General features: G+C 46.1%; 1 protein-coding gene across 1 annotated transcript in view; it reads right to left on the bottom strand.

The window, feature by feature from the left end:
• Positions 1 to 13,601, bottom strand: part of LOC306930100 (sodium/potassium/calcium exchanger 4-like) — a 72,589-nt gene that overhangs the window by 37,223 nt on the left and 21,765 nt on the right. The window lies entirely within an intron of this gene.

The raw sequence follows: 13,601 nt of genomic DNA, 5'->3' as shown, positions 1-13,601 counted from the left end.
GTATCAGACTGTGGTTGTACCGGTCAGTACAACAGTATCAGACTGTGGTTGTACCGGTCAGTACAACAGTATCAGACTGTGGTTGTACCGGTCAGTACAACAGTATCAGACTGTGGTTGTAATGGTCAGTACAACAGTATCAGACTGTGGTTGTACCGGTCAGTACAACAGTATCAGACTGTGGTTGTAATGGTCAGTACAACAGTATCAGACTGTGGTTGTACCGGTCAGTACAACAGTACCAGACTGTGGTTGTAATGGTCAGTACAACAGTATCAGACTGTGGTTGTACCGGTCAGTACAACAGTATCAGACTGTGGTTGTAATGGGCAGTACAACAGTATCAGACTGTGGTTGTACCGATCAGTACAACAGTATCAGACTGTGGTTGTCCTGGTCAGTACAACAGTATCAGACTGTGGTTGTAATGGTCAGTAAAACAGTATCAGACTGTAGTTGTACTAGTGGTCAGTACAACAGTATCAGACTGTGGTTGTAATGGTCAGTACAACAGTATCAGACTGTGGTTGTACCGGTCAGTACAACAGTATCAGACTGTGGTTGTACCGGTCAGTACAACAGTATCAGACTGAGGTTGTATCGGTCAGTACAACAGTATCAGACTGTGGTTGTAATGGTCAGTACAACAGTATCAGACTGTGGTTGTACTAGTGGTCAGTACAACAGTATCAGACTGTGGTTGTAATGGTCAGTACAACAGTATCAGACTGTGGTTGTACTAGTGGTCAGTACAACAGTATCAGACTGTGGTTGTAATGGTCAGTACAACAGTATCAGACTGTGGTTGTAATGGTCAGTACAACAGTATCAGACTGTGGTTGTACCGGTCAGTACAACAGTATCAGACTGTGGTTGTACCGGTCAGTACAACAGTATCAGACTGTGGTTGTACCGGTCAGTACAACACAGAGATACAGATATTATGGCTGGGACTCGATTCAAAACAATCAAATTAATTTGAGAGATTTAAATTAATTCATTTAAAAAAAAGGAATTGCATGTCAATATTTGACCTGAGAAGCATTTTTTTCAATGAATACAGAGAAATGTCCCATCATCCACTGGGCCAAGCCGAGCTCGATAACCGATACCAGAAGAAATCCGATAACAACCTTATCGAGTACTCGGTATCAATAAGCTTTGGGCTTATCGAGTACTCGGTATCAATAAGCTTTGGGCTTATCGAGTACCCGGTATCAATAAATGGTAAATGGTGCATTTATATAGCGCCTTTATCCAAGGCGCTTTACATAGATTGTGCATTACATTCACCCATTCACACACACACATTCATACACCGATTGCGGCAGAAGCCATGCAAGGTACCAACCAGCACATCGGGAGCAATTTGGGGTTCAGTGTCTTGCCCAAGGACACTTCGACATGTAGACAGGAGGAGCCGGGATTCGAACCGCCGACCCATGGATCATTGGACGACCTGCTCTACCTCCTGAGCCACAGTCGCCCTGTAAACCCAAAATAAGATTTGGGCTTATCGAGTACCCGGTATCAATAAGCTTTGGGCTTATCGAGCACCCGTTATCAATAAGCTTTGGGCTTATCGAGTACCCGGTATCGATAAGCTTTGGGCTTATCGAGTACCCGGTATCGATTATCGAGTACCCGGTATCGATAAGCTTTAATCCTGGTCTCTATACTGCCCCGCCCCCCCTGGCCAGCCAGGGCACCTGATGGAGGTTTGTAGAATGGCCATATTCCACTAGTTTGGGACCCGGGGAGAGCTCCGATGGAGCTCAGCTAGTGTGTTAGTGAAGCTAAATGTTCTAAAGGCACTTCTGGGGTTGCTCTGGTGCAGCTTGTTGCCATGGTGCCCCCCCCCCCCCCCCCCCCCCCTCCAGCAGCCAGCCAATGACAGAGCAGGATAACACAGTGAGGTGGGGGGGGGGGGGTTGGGGGGTTCCCAGGCTTTATGAGAAATGGAATAAATAAATAAATAATAAAAGGACAGGCTGATCGACTCTGGAGCAACACAGTCTATATATATACATGTTCCCCTTGACAACACCCTGGGGAGAGAGACATAGAGAGAGAGAGAGAGAGAGAGAGAGAGAGAGAGAGAGAGAGAGAGAGAGAGAGAGAGAGAGAGACATAGAGAGAGAGAGAGAGAGAGAGAGAGAGAGAGAGAGAGAGAGAGAGAGAGAGAGAGAGAGAGAGTGGCAGAGGGAGAGATTCAGAGAGAGAGAGAGGCAGAGAGAGGCAGAGGGAGAGATTCAGAGAGAGAGAGAGGCAGAGAGAGGCAGAGGGAGAGATTCAGAGAGAGAGAGAGAGAGGCAGAGGGAGAGATGAAATGATTCCCCGTTCATTTTCCTCATAGACATTTCAAAAAGTATTTATTTAAAGACTCTTGTCGTGACAAATCATGACAACAAACACAATGTTTTGGGCCGAACAAATAATTAGAAAGAAGAAAAAAACGGCAGGTTACAACACACACAATTATTTGTTTGGTCCAAAATATTGTGTTTGTTGTCATGAGTTGTCACGACTCGAGTTGGCTATGTCCGCGGCGTAACCGTCTTTAAATTAATACTTTTTGAAATGTCTATGGGAAAAATGCATTGGGAATTATTTCCTGGGCCTGGCGTCGTCATGAAAGGGGGCGGGACTGTGACGCTCTATTGGTCATGAAGTGTGGGTCATGACTCAAAGAATAAGTTTGCGAATACAAACGGCCGAAATGATTTTCTTCGACGGGTGGCTGGAGATGTAATTCACACACACACACACACACACACACACACACACCTTTACATAGATTGTGCATTACATTCACCCATTCACACACACATTCACACACCTTTACATAGATTGTGCATTACATTCACCCATTCACACACATATTCACACACCTTTACATAGATTGTGCATTACATTCACCCATTCACACACATATTCACACATCTTTACATAGATTGTGCATTACATTCACCCATTCACACACACATTCACACACCTTTACATAGATTGTGCATTACATTCACCCAGTCACACACACATTCACACACCTTTACATAGATTGTGCATTACATTCACCCATTCACACACATTCACACACCGATGGCGGAGGAAACCATGCAAGGCACCAACCAGCACATCAGGAGCAATCAGGGGTTCAGAGTCTTGCTCAAGGACACTTCCACCCTAACTCTGAGGGAGCCCACAGGGATCGAACCCGGAACCTCACGGTTCCCATCCGGCCACTCTACCGCTGATCCACTGCCGGATGGATTCATGTAGTGTTTGCCTCTGAGATGCAAACAGTATAAGTGAACGTATTGGACACTGGAAATACTCAAAATGACCAAATACCTCACAATTGTACTTAATTGTACTTTAGTAGATGTACTTAGTTTCCATCACTGCAGACACACAGTAAGACAAGGACAATATAAACAAGCGTCTCGCTGCTCCCCCCCCCCCCCCCCCCCCACACACACACACCCCGGCTATTTTAAGACCACCCCCCCTTCCAACCACACACTACCCCCCCCCCCCCCCCCCCCCCCCCCTCAACTCCCCCAACCCCTGCAGTTTTCTAGCGCCGCAAAGAGACGGCAAATTGTCTGGCTTTTCAGAATGTAGCATTCAGTTTCCTAGCAACCAGCGTCTTGGTGAGACTGAGAGAGAGAGAGAGAGAGAGAGAGAGAGAGAGAGAGAGAGAGAGAGAGAGAGAGAGAGAGAGAGAGAGAGGGAGAGAGAGAGAGGGAGAGAGACAGAGAGAGAGAGAGCGCCTGGCTGTCAGCTGTAAGCCGAGTAGCAGCCATGAAGTAAACAAAATGTAGGCATTTATCAGACTGAGTGATTTACAGTAAGCAACAACAACACATGGTGATACATCACATTATAGAAACTATGGAATGAACTTCCCATTGCAGTCAGAACTACAGACTCACTCCCAATGTAAACTATGGAATGAACTTCCCATTGCAGTCAGAACTACAGACTCACTCCCAATCTAAACTATAGAATGAACTTCCCATTGCAGTCAGAACTACAGACTCACTCCCAATCTAAACTATGGAATGAACTTCCCATTAGTCAGAACTACAGACTCACTCCCAATCTAAACTATGGAATGAACTTCCCATTGCAGTCAGAACTACAGACTCACTCCCAATGTAAACTATGGAATGAACTTCCCATTGCAGTCAGAACTACAGACTCACTCCCAATCTAAACTATGGAATGAACTTCCCATTGCAGTCAGAACTACAGACTCACTCCCAATCTAAACTATGGAATGAACTTCCCATTAGTCAGAACTACAGACTCACTCCCAATCTAAACTATGGAATGAACTTCCCATTGCAGTCAGAACTACAGACTCACTCCCAATCTAAACTATGGAATGAACTTCCCATTGCAGTCAGAACTACAGACTCACTCCCAATCTAAACTATGGAATGAACTTCCCATTGCAGTCAGAACTACAGACTCACTCCCAATCTAAACTATGGAATGAACTTCCCATTACAGTCAGAACTACAGACTCACTCCCTATCTTCCGCCGTAGTCTGAAAACCCACCTCTTCAGACTCCATCATGGCCCGTAGCACTTGCCCTTGCCCCTTAGATAGCACTTTATGTAGACTTAGATAGCATTTTATATATATATGTTATGTAGACAGCACTAGAATTGCATTTTTATGTAGTCATAGCACTTTATAGTATATATGTATAGTATAGTATATATGTATAGTATACATGTATAGTTTCATTATATATATTCCACTGTTCTTAGCTTACGCATATTTCATGATAACTACTTGTTATGTATGTGATGTATTGCCATGATTTTTGTTCTTGCTTACTGTAAACCCTAGGGTAGGTACCCTCACGTGTTCTCCCCGTGTCCCCTAGGGTAGGTACCCTCACATGTTCTCCCCGTGTCCCCTAGGGTAGGTACCCTCACATGTTCTCCCCGTGTCCCCTAGGGTAGGTACCCTCACATGTTCTCCCCGTGTCCCCTAGGGTAGGTACCCTCACACTTTCTCCCCGTGTCCCCTAGGGTAGGTACCCTCACGTGTTCTTCCCATGTCCCCTAGGGTAGGTACCCTTACATGTTCTCCCCGTGTCCCCTAGGGTAGGTACCCTCACATGTTCTCCCTGTGTCCTCTAGGGTAGGTACCCTCACATGTTCTCCCCGTGTCCCCTAGGGTAGGTACCCTCACATGTTCTCCCGTGTCCACTAGGGTAGGTACCCTCACAAAAAGCATGCAGTAATACTGGTCTCTATACTGCCTCTCCCTGGCCAGCAGGGGCACCTGATGGAGGGGAAAGGAACTGGTCTCTATACTGCCTCCCCCTGGCCAGCCAAGGCGCCTGATGGAGGAGAAAGGAACTGGTCTCTATACTGCCTCCCCCTGGCCAGCCGGGGAGCCTGATGGAGGGGAAATGAACTGTTTGGAATAACGTGGCCTACTTGGCCTCACTCCCCGAACCCACCTCACCCCTGCCCATTTTGACAGGCTGGAATGGTTAGGTTTGACGACAGTACAGCATCTTGCAATGGGTCTGGTCCACAAGATTCACTACACCACCAAGATACCCATGTACCTGTCTAAATACTTCACTAAGATACCCATGTACCTGTCTAAATACTTCACCATGTACCTGTCTAAATACTTCACTAAGATACCCATGCACCTGTCTAAATACTTCACTAAGATACCCATGTACCTGTCTAAATACTTCACTAAGATACCCATGTACCTGTCCAAATACTTCACTAAGATACCCATGTACCTGTCTAAATACTTCACTAAGATACCCATGTACCTGTCTAAATACTTCACTAAGATACCCATGTACCTGTCCAAATGCTTCACTAAGATACCCATGTACCTGTCTAAATACTTCACTAAGATACCCATGTACCTGTCCAAATACTTCACTAAGATACCCATGTACCTGTCTAAATACTTCACTAAGATACCCATGTACCTGTCCAAATACTTCACTAAGATACCCATGTACCTGTCTAAATACTTCACTAAGATACCCATGTACCTGTCTAAATACTTCCTTAATGTCGACGCAGTCCACACCCATAACACCAGAGGGTGTTATGGGTGTGGCCAGCCGGGGCGCCTGATGGAGGAGAAAGGAACTGGTCTCTATACTGCCTCCCCCTGGCCAGCCGGGGAGCCTGATGGAGGGGAAAGGAACTGTTTGGAATAACGTGGCCTACTTGGCCTCACTCCCCGAACCCACCTCACCCCTGCCCATTTTGACAGGCTGGAATGGTTAGGTTTGACGACAGAGTACAGCATCTTGCAATGGGTCTGGTCCACAAGATTCACTACACCACCAAGATACCCATGTACCTGTCTAAATACTTCACTAAGATACCCATGTACCTGTCTAAATACTTCACCATGTACCTGTCTAAATACTTCACTAAGATACCCATGTACCTGTCTAAATACTTCACTAAGATACCCATGTACCTGTCTAAATACTTCACTAAGATACCCATGTACCTGTCCAAATACTTCACTAAGATACCCATGTACCTGTCTAAATACTTCACTAAGATACCCATGTACCTGTCTAAATACTTCACTAAGATACCCATGTACCTGTCTAAATACTTCACTAAGATACCCATGTACCTGTCCAAATACTTCACTAAGATACCCATGTACCTGTCTAAATACTTCACTAAGATACCCATGTACCTGTCTAAATACTTCACTAAGATACCCATGTACCTGTCCAAATACTTCACTAAGATACCCATGTACCTGTCTAAATACTTCACTAAGATACCCATGTACCTGTCTAAATACTTCACTAAGATACCCATGTACCTGTCCAAATACTTCACTAAGATACCCATGTATCTGTCTAAATACTTCACTAAGATACCCATGTACCTGTCTAAATACTTCACTAAGATACCCATGTACCTGTCCAAATACTTCACTAAGATACCCATGTACCTGTCTAAATACTTCCTTAATGTCGACGAAGTCCACACCCATAACACCAGAGGGAGTTCAACAAACCATGTGCAACCCAGATTTGGCACAAACAAGGGACTAAATTCTTCTCGCTCCTATGCCACCAAAATGTGGAACGCCCTACCAACAGTCATTAAGACATGCGAATCCCTTGACTCCTTCAAAACCGCTCTCAAAGGGCACCTACGGACGGCTGCAATTCAAAACTGGCCTCCGTAAAATCTGAATCCCCCTCACCCCTTTTCACCCTCACTGTAATGTTTTTTTTCCCCTTTTTACCTCCTATGATGATTTCCTGTTTTTGACTAGAAGTGTATTTGTACGTCTCTAATGTTATGATGAATTGAACCCTCTTGTACACAAGTATCGTCCACTCACAGTTAACAATGTTTGTATTGAGTTGTGCTTGAAATGTACTGTAATTCACTGTAATTCTGCAAACTGTTAATAAATACTTCAATCAATCAATTTAAGACTGCTCATGGATAGAAGGAACCATGAGGTCAGTCTGCTGCTCTCCCCAGGTTGGCAGAGGAAGTGTAGCACCGAGGATTACATTATATAAGATAAGTGACACTGGGTGAAAAAATGGGTTGCAAAATCGTGGGATAAAAATTATAAGAAATAAAAATCACACCCGTGTGAAGTGAGGGGCGCTCATCAGCTTATCATCTGCCAGTGATGTAATGATGATGTAAAACAAACGGTGTCAATGGGTTTTTAAAACAAACATTGAACTAAAAACAAACATTAAACCTGTATATAGGAGGGGCTAGCGCCCATCAAAAATATAATGTGTACCGTCACTTCAAAAGTGTAATATTGTTTCCCCGGGCAGCGCTGGTTGGCAGGTATCAATAAGCCCAAAGCTTATCGATACCGGGTATCCGATAAGCCCAAAGCTTCCAGAAACTGTCACATATGTATCCATAGCGCATGCGTCGGCATTCTGTGCTACCTGTCAGTCGCGTCTTTTAATTTCGGCTTATTTTACTTATTTCTAATTCATATTTTCATACCACCTTCTACCAGGCCTGGAATTTCATCCTTTTAGGGGCAAGGCCACTTGGCCTTTAGTGTGGTCAACTTTTTGAGGGCACAAGGCCAAGTGCCAGGGCATGAAGGCCATCAATTAAAACAATGATTTTAAGTCCCCGGTCATCATTATTTTAGCTTAAAGGTTAAGGATGATTACATTTTTTTTTATTTAAAGGCGAACATTGGTTCAGAATAGTTCTTCTTAAATAGGCTACATTCATTTTTATAGCCCTATGTTTCTGTTCTGCCTTGTTTGTTTTTCTTCTGCTATAGTCACAACTGTGTGATATGTTCCTTGTTTTTAATTTTCTTCTATTGTTTATACTGTGCAAATTGTTCAGCACCTTCTAACTTTGTTTCAAAAGGTGCTTTATAAATAACATTTACTTAATTACTTACATAACTTTTGAATGAGGGCTTGGTTTAGAAAAGCCTATATTTTGTGCTAAAGTAATATATTGAATAACATATAAATGTAGATTTTAAGGCTAGACTGGCATATGGCATTGTGGGGCTGCAGGACTGAGGACTCTGGAGATAAGTCAAGTGTAAAAAGCATTTTGTACAATTGTGTGCTTATGAACATTTACCACGTTATGTCCGCATTGATACAGAAATGAATGATTATTAAGCGAGCGACGCGTGGTGTACAGTGAGCGCGCTCTGGTGCTTGGCTACTAGCGTTTGGCTAGCGATATTAGCCGTGTAGTGGCCAGCGTTACTGTCAACTAACGTAGCAGACGATAGCGTGGTAAATGGTGGAGGAGTCCTGCAGTCTATGCTGTTGCGTGGTGTTGTTTTGTGAGTTTATATGTCCATGAAGACGAGTCACGTTGGTCTTAACACACGGGCTCTGTGTGATAATAATCCTGAAGCGCTGAGTGTCAGTGTGAGTGAGAGCTGTCAGTGCGTGTATGCGTGCATGGAGAGGAGGAGGGAGGAGGCAAAGTAACGCGAAAGAATCAAACCACTTGGCAAATGGCAACACAACTACAATAGCATACAGACAATACAAGTCTGCGCGAGACGTTTGGGGAAGGTTACCGTAATGACTGGAAAATTGCGCAGAGGACAAACGGTAAAATGAACTGCTGTGGGCGCCGGTCGGGGCACATGGGCACCGCGGCCACTGTGGCCGTCTGGGCATATACTTTTTCGAGGGGCACAAGGCCAAAGAGAGGGGCAACGACGGCCATGGCCGCCGTGGCCGCCGTGAAATTCCTGCCCTGCCTTCTACCCACGGGTAGTTTTAGCAGTTTATTCTTATCCGGTTTAGTGCTTTTTATGATCAGATGCACTGATCATTTGTTTTAGCGTTCTGAAATCTCACCCGCACGGCTCCAGCAGCCAGCGCCCTATACTGCTAGCCAACTTGACAGCTATAGCCAGGAGGCTAACTACACAGGACCGGCCATCTAACCAGCATTTTCTCCTCTTTGCGACTACTCTCCGCTCCGGGCCACCATGTGTGGCCCTCGCTGGTAGGTGCCTTTCTGCACTGCTGTTTTGCCTACATGCCATCATCTGCTTTTACCAGTTTGTGACTACTCTCCGCATCGGGCCACCACTTGTGTGGCCCTTGCCAGTACGTGCCATTCTGCATTGCTGTCTGCCCACCTGACGTCTCTCTCCTAGCCTACTCTATTTACTCTGTATCACCTTTTACTGGCCAAAGCTATCTCTGTATCCTCAGCTCAAGACATGGTGGTATCACCTACCTCGCCCAGCTGCCATGGATGCCTCCTGCTGTCCCGGGAGGTGTCCGATCTAAAGATGAGAGTGTCCAGGCTCCACCAAATTAAGGACGACGAGACCCTCCTCGACTCCCTCTGCCCAGGAAATAGATGTCCGGATGACCCCCTCCCTACCGCTGATGCTGTATTATCAGTCTCCGAGGTCTCAACGGGTCTTCCTGCGGTCATGGGCTCCTGTGTTGCTCTTCTCGATGACACCGTCCCATGCCCCGTCGGCTGGTCCTACAGACGTCCCAGTCCATCGTCCCTGCTTGACGATACCGTCCCCTGCACCGGTCCACCAAGGGTCTCGAAACCGACCTTGATTAGCTCCACTCCGGTCCCATGGAAAGCTGTCACTCGGGGCAAACATGGAGGCCCCTCCCCCCCCGCCACCCAGTTATCGCAGGTTCCCCCGCTTGTCACCCAAAACAAGTTCTCCCCCCTAGATGAAATTGAGTTCCCCCCACTATCTGCCCACACCACCCCCCGTCCGTCCTCAGGGCCAGCTGATGGCTCATCGCTGCCTCCCGCGTCCTCGCTGAAGTCCTCCGGTCCAAATAATGACCGCCAGCGCCTGCTGAAAGCGGCTGTCCGGCGCCAGTCTGTGGGTCCCACTCAGCTTGAACCACCTGCGAACGGTGCCACTATAACAGCCACCACGGTACCTCCTCTACAACCCTCCATGGGTTGCCTTCAGCCACCTGCCTCTCCAGGTGCCCCCTCAACTAGTTCGTCAGCCCCGATTGCTGATATGGTCCGCCCCGCCGCAGCCAATAATAAAGCTCATACTAGTCGTCCTTCTCCTCGCCAGCCTCCAAATTCCCCGAAATTGCTGATTGTTGCTGATTCCATTTTAAAGCATGTCAGTCCTCCAGATTCAATTACGCATAGTTTCCCAGGCACCACCATTCCAGCCCTTTTGGAAAAATTACCCACTCTCTTTAACTCACTTCCACAGTCCATTTCACGGGTCCTGGTCCACATTGGGACTAATGACACGTCGCGGCGTGCATCCGAACTCCTTAAACTGGATTATTTGCGCCTCATTGATTTTCTACAAGCTACTGGTCTACCTTTCTTTCTTTCCGGACCAATTCCTACTTTTCGCCACAGCCGCGGTGGCTACGAGCGCTTTAGCAGGATCGACAGCTTTAACACATGGCTTAAGCGCCTGTGTCACACTCACGATTTTAATTTCATCGATAATTTTAATTTGTTCTGGCAGCGCTCCTCCTTTTTCAGTCGTGACGGGCTCCATCCAAATAGATGGGGCTGCCAAGCACTAGCGGCCAACATAGATCATCACATTCTACATCACGTTGCGCATCTGTCAGACACCTCGTCCGTCAGTTATTGACATCCCCCCGGTCCTGGCCCCCAGTCCCAGCATATTAGTTCCACTCAGTTTCGTTTTCCTAGCCCTTCTTCCACTGGGCACGGACCTTCTACTTCTTCTTCACCTGTCGATCCACATGGCTGTAAGCCCACAACAACAACACTCGTCACTTCCGGTCAGCCTCTGTCTTCTTCTACAGCCCTCTCACTCCCCACATCATGTACCGCTAGCCCCCCCTGCTGTTCAACTGGCCCTCGTACCTTTCATATTCCAGTTATGAGCCCAATTCATTTATATTTACACGCACATTCTATCCCTGTTAGAATTACTCCCAGGTTGAACAATAATTATCTCAAGGGTCCTGCAGTACCATCACATCTAACATCAATCCCCCCATGCCCCATGCCTCTTTCATCTTTACCTATGCCAATTGATTTTTCTATGGCTTTATTAAATGTCAGGTCCTTAGTGCATAAAGGCTTTATTCTTAATGACTTTTTTAAATCCAATAATTTGGACATTATGTTCCTGACCGAGACCTGGTTGCAGGTTGGTGATTGTACACCGTTCTCCGACCTCCTCCCCCCTGACTGTTCGTTTTTTAGCTCCCCCCGAACGACCAGCACTGGAGGTGGCCTAGCCTCTGTGTTCCGGTCCAACCTACAGTGTCAACTGACCCAATGTGAGGTCAGCTATCCTAGCTTTGAGCTTCAGCAATTTCAGTTGAATTTGTCATCTCCTGTGTTTTGTGCAATAGTTTATCGTCCGCCCAAATATAATGCTAGCTTCATCCATGACTTTGGTGATTTTTTTATCAGGCATAATGGTTAAATATGATCACTGTCTGATTACGGGTGATTTTAACGTCCATCTTTGTTGTGAGTCCCGCCCATTAGTCAAGAGCTTTAGTAATCTTCTCGATTCTTTTAATTTAGTCCAATCGGTAAGTGGCCCGACACACGAAAAGGGGCACACCTTAGATTTAATTTTATCACATGGTCTTTCTGTCTCTGTTAGTGAGATCCGCTCATCTTTCCGCATCTCCGACCATTTCCCTGTTCTGTTCAACGTTTCAATTCCCTGCTCATCTGTCAAACACCAGGCCCCTGCTCGTCGCCAGCGCTCACTCACGCCTGAGACTGCCTCCCGGTTTTCACTTCAGTTCAACAACTCCATTTTACATTCCCCAATTGATCACTGCACCTCCAGTGCTGATGAACTTTTTGATATGTTTAACTCCACATGCACCATGATCCTGAACTCAGTGGCCCCCTTTAGACTGCAAACTAAAAGCGCCAAGGCACTCTCAGAGCCCTGGCTAAACAGCTCTACACGTGCCCTCAGATGCGTCTGCAGACGCGCTGAGCGGAAATGGAAAAAAGATGGACTCCATGTCTCTCTTGATATCCTTCGCGGGTGCCTGTCAGAATACCAGGAAGCGGTCAAAGCCGCTAAAACCAGATTTATATCAGACCTGGTCTCCAAAAACAGCAAGAAACCCCAGGTTCTTTTCAGTATCCTCAATTCAATTATTAATCCTAGAGATGTCTCCCCCATCGTACCTTCCCTCACCCTATGCCAAGATTTCTTAACATTTTTTACTGATAAGATAACTGCCCTCAGGGCAGCTCACTCACCCGCTGCTGTTGTCCCCATCTCATCAACCTTAAGTGCCACCTTTAGTCATTTCGAGCCTGTTTCTCTTACCCTGCTTACAGACATTGTAATGCAGTTGCGTCCTACTAAATGTGCCTCTGATGTCATCCCGTCTCATCTTCTCAAAGATGTTTTTCACTCTGTTGGTAACAGTGTATTAATATGTATGAATGCCAGTCTCAGTTCTGGTCATGTCCCTGCTGCTTTTAAACATGCGGAGGTTCAGCCTCTTTAAAAAAAAAAGAATCTTGACCCTTCCGTTCTTTCAAATTTTAGACCCATTTCACAACTCCCATTTCTATCCAAGGTTCTCGAAAAGTTAGTTTATACCCAGTTGCAATCATTTCTAACTACCCACGGCATCCATGAAACCTTTCAGTCAGGCTTTAGGACAGGCCACAGCACTGAAACAGCCCTCCTCAGAGTTTTCAATGATTTACTTTTAACTGCTGACACTGGTTCCCCCGCTGCCTTGGTGCTCCTGGACCTGACAGCGGCATTTGACACTGTTGACCACCCAACCCTGCTATCCAGACTAGAACATTACATCGGCATCACTGACATTGCTCTGCAGTGGTTCAAGTCCTACCTCACCGACAGGAGCTTTACAGTCAAGCTTGGTGAACTTTCCTCTAGTCCTGCCCCCCTTAACTGTGGCGTCCCCCAGGGCTCCATTCTCGGCCCTCTTCTGTTTTTATTGTATATTCTGCCATTAGGGTCAATCATTAAAAAACATAATATGACTTCCCATTGCTATGCCGACGATGTACAGCTTTATTTACCCTTAAACACAAAAACCAGTGATTCAACTAAACCATTGTTGGACTG

This window comes from Electrona antarctica (assembly GCF_951216825.1).
Source record: "Electrona antarctica genome assembly, chromosome: 9".
Classification (NCBI taxonomy): Eukaryota; Metazoa; Chordata; class Actinopteri; order Myctophiformes; family Myctophidae; genus Electrona; species Electrona antarctica.
This window is presented reverse-complemented; position numbering and strand designations above follow the sequence as displayed.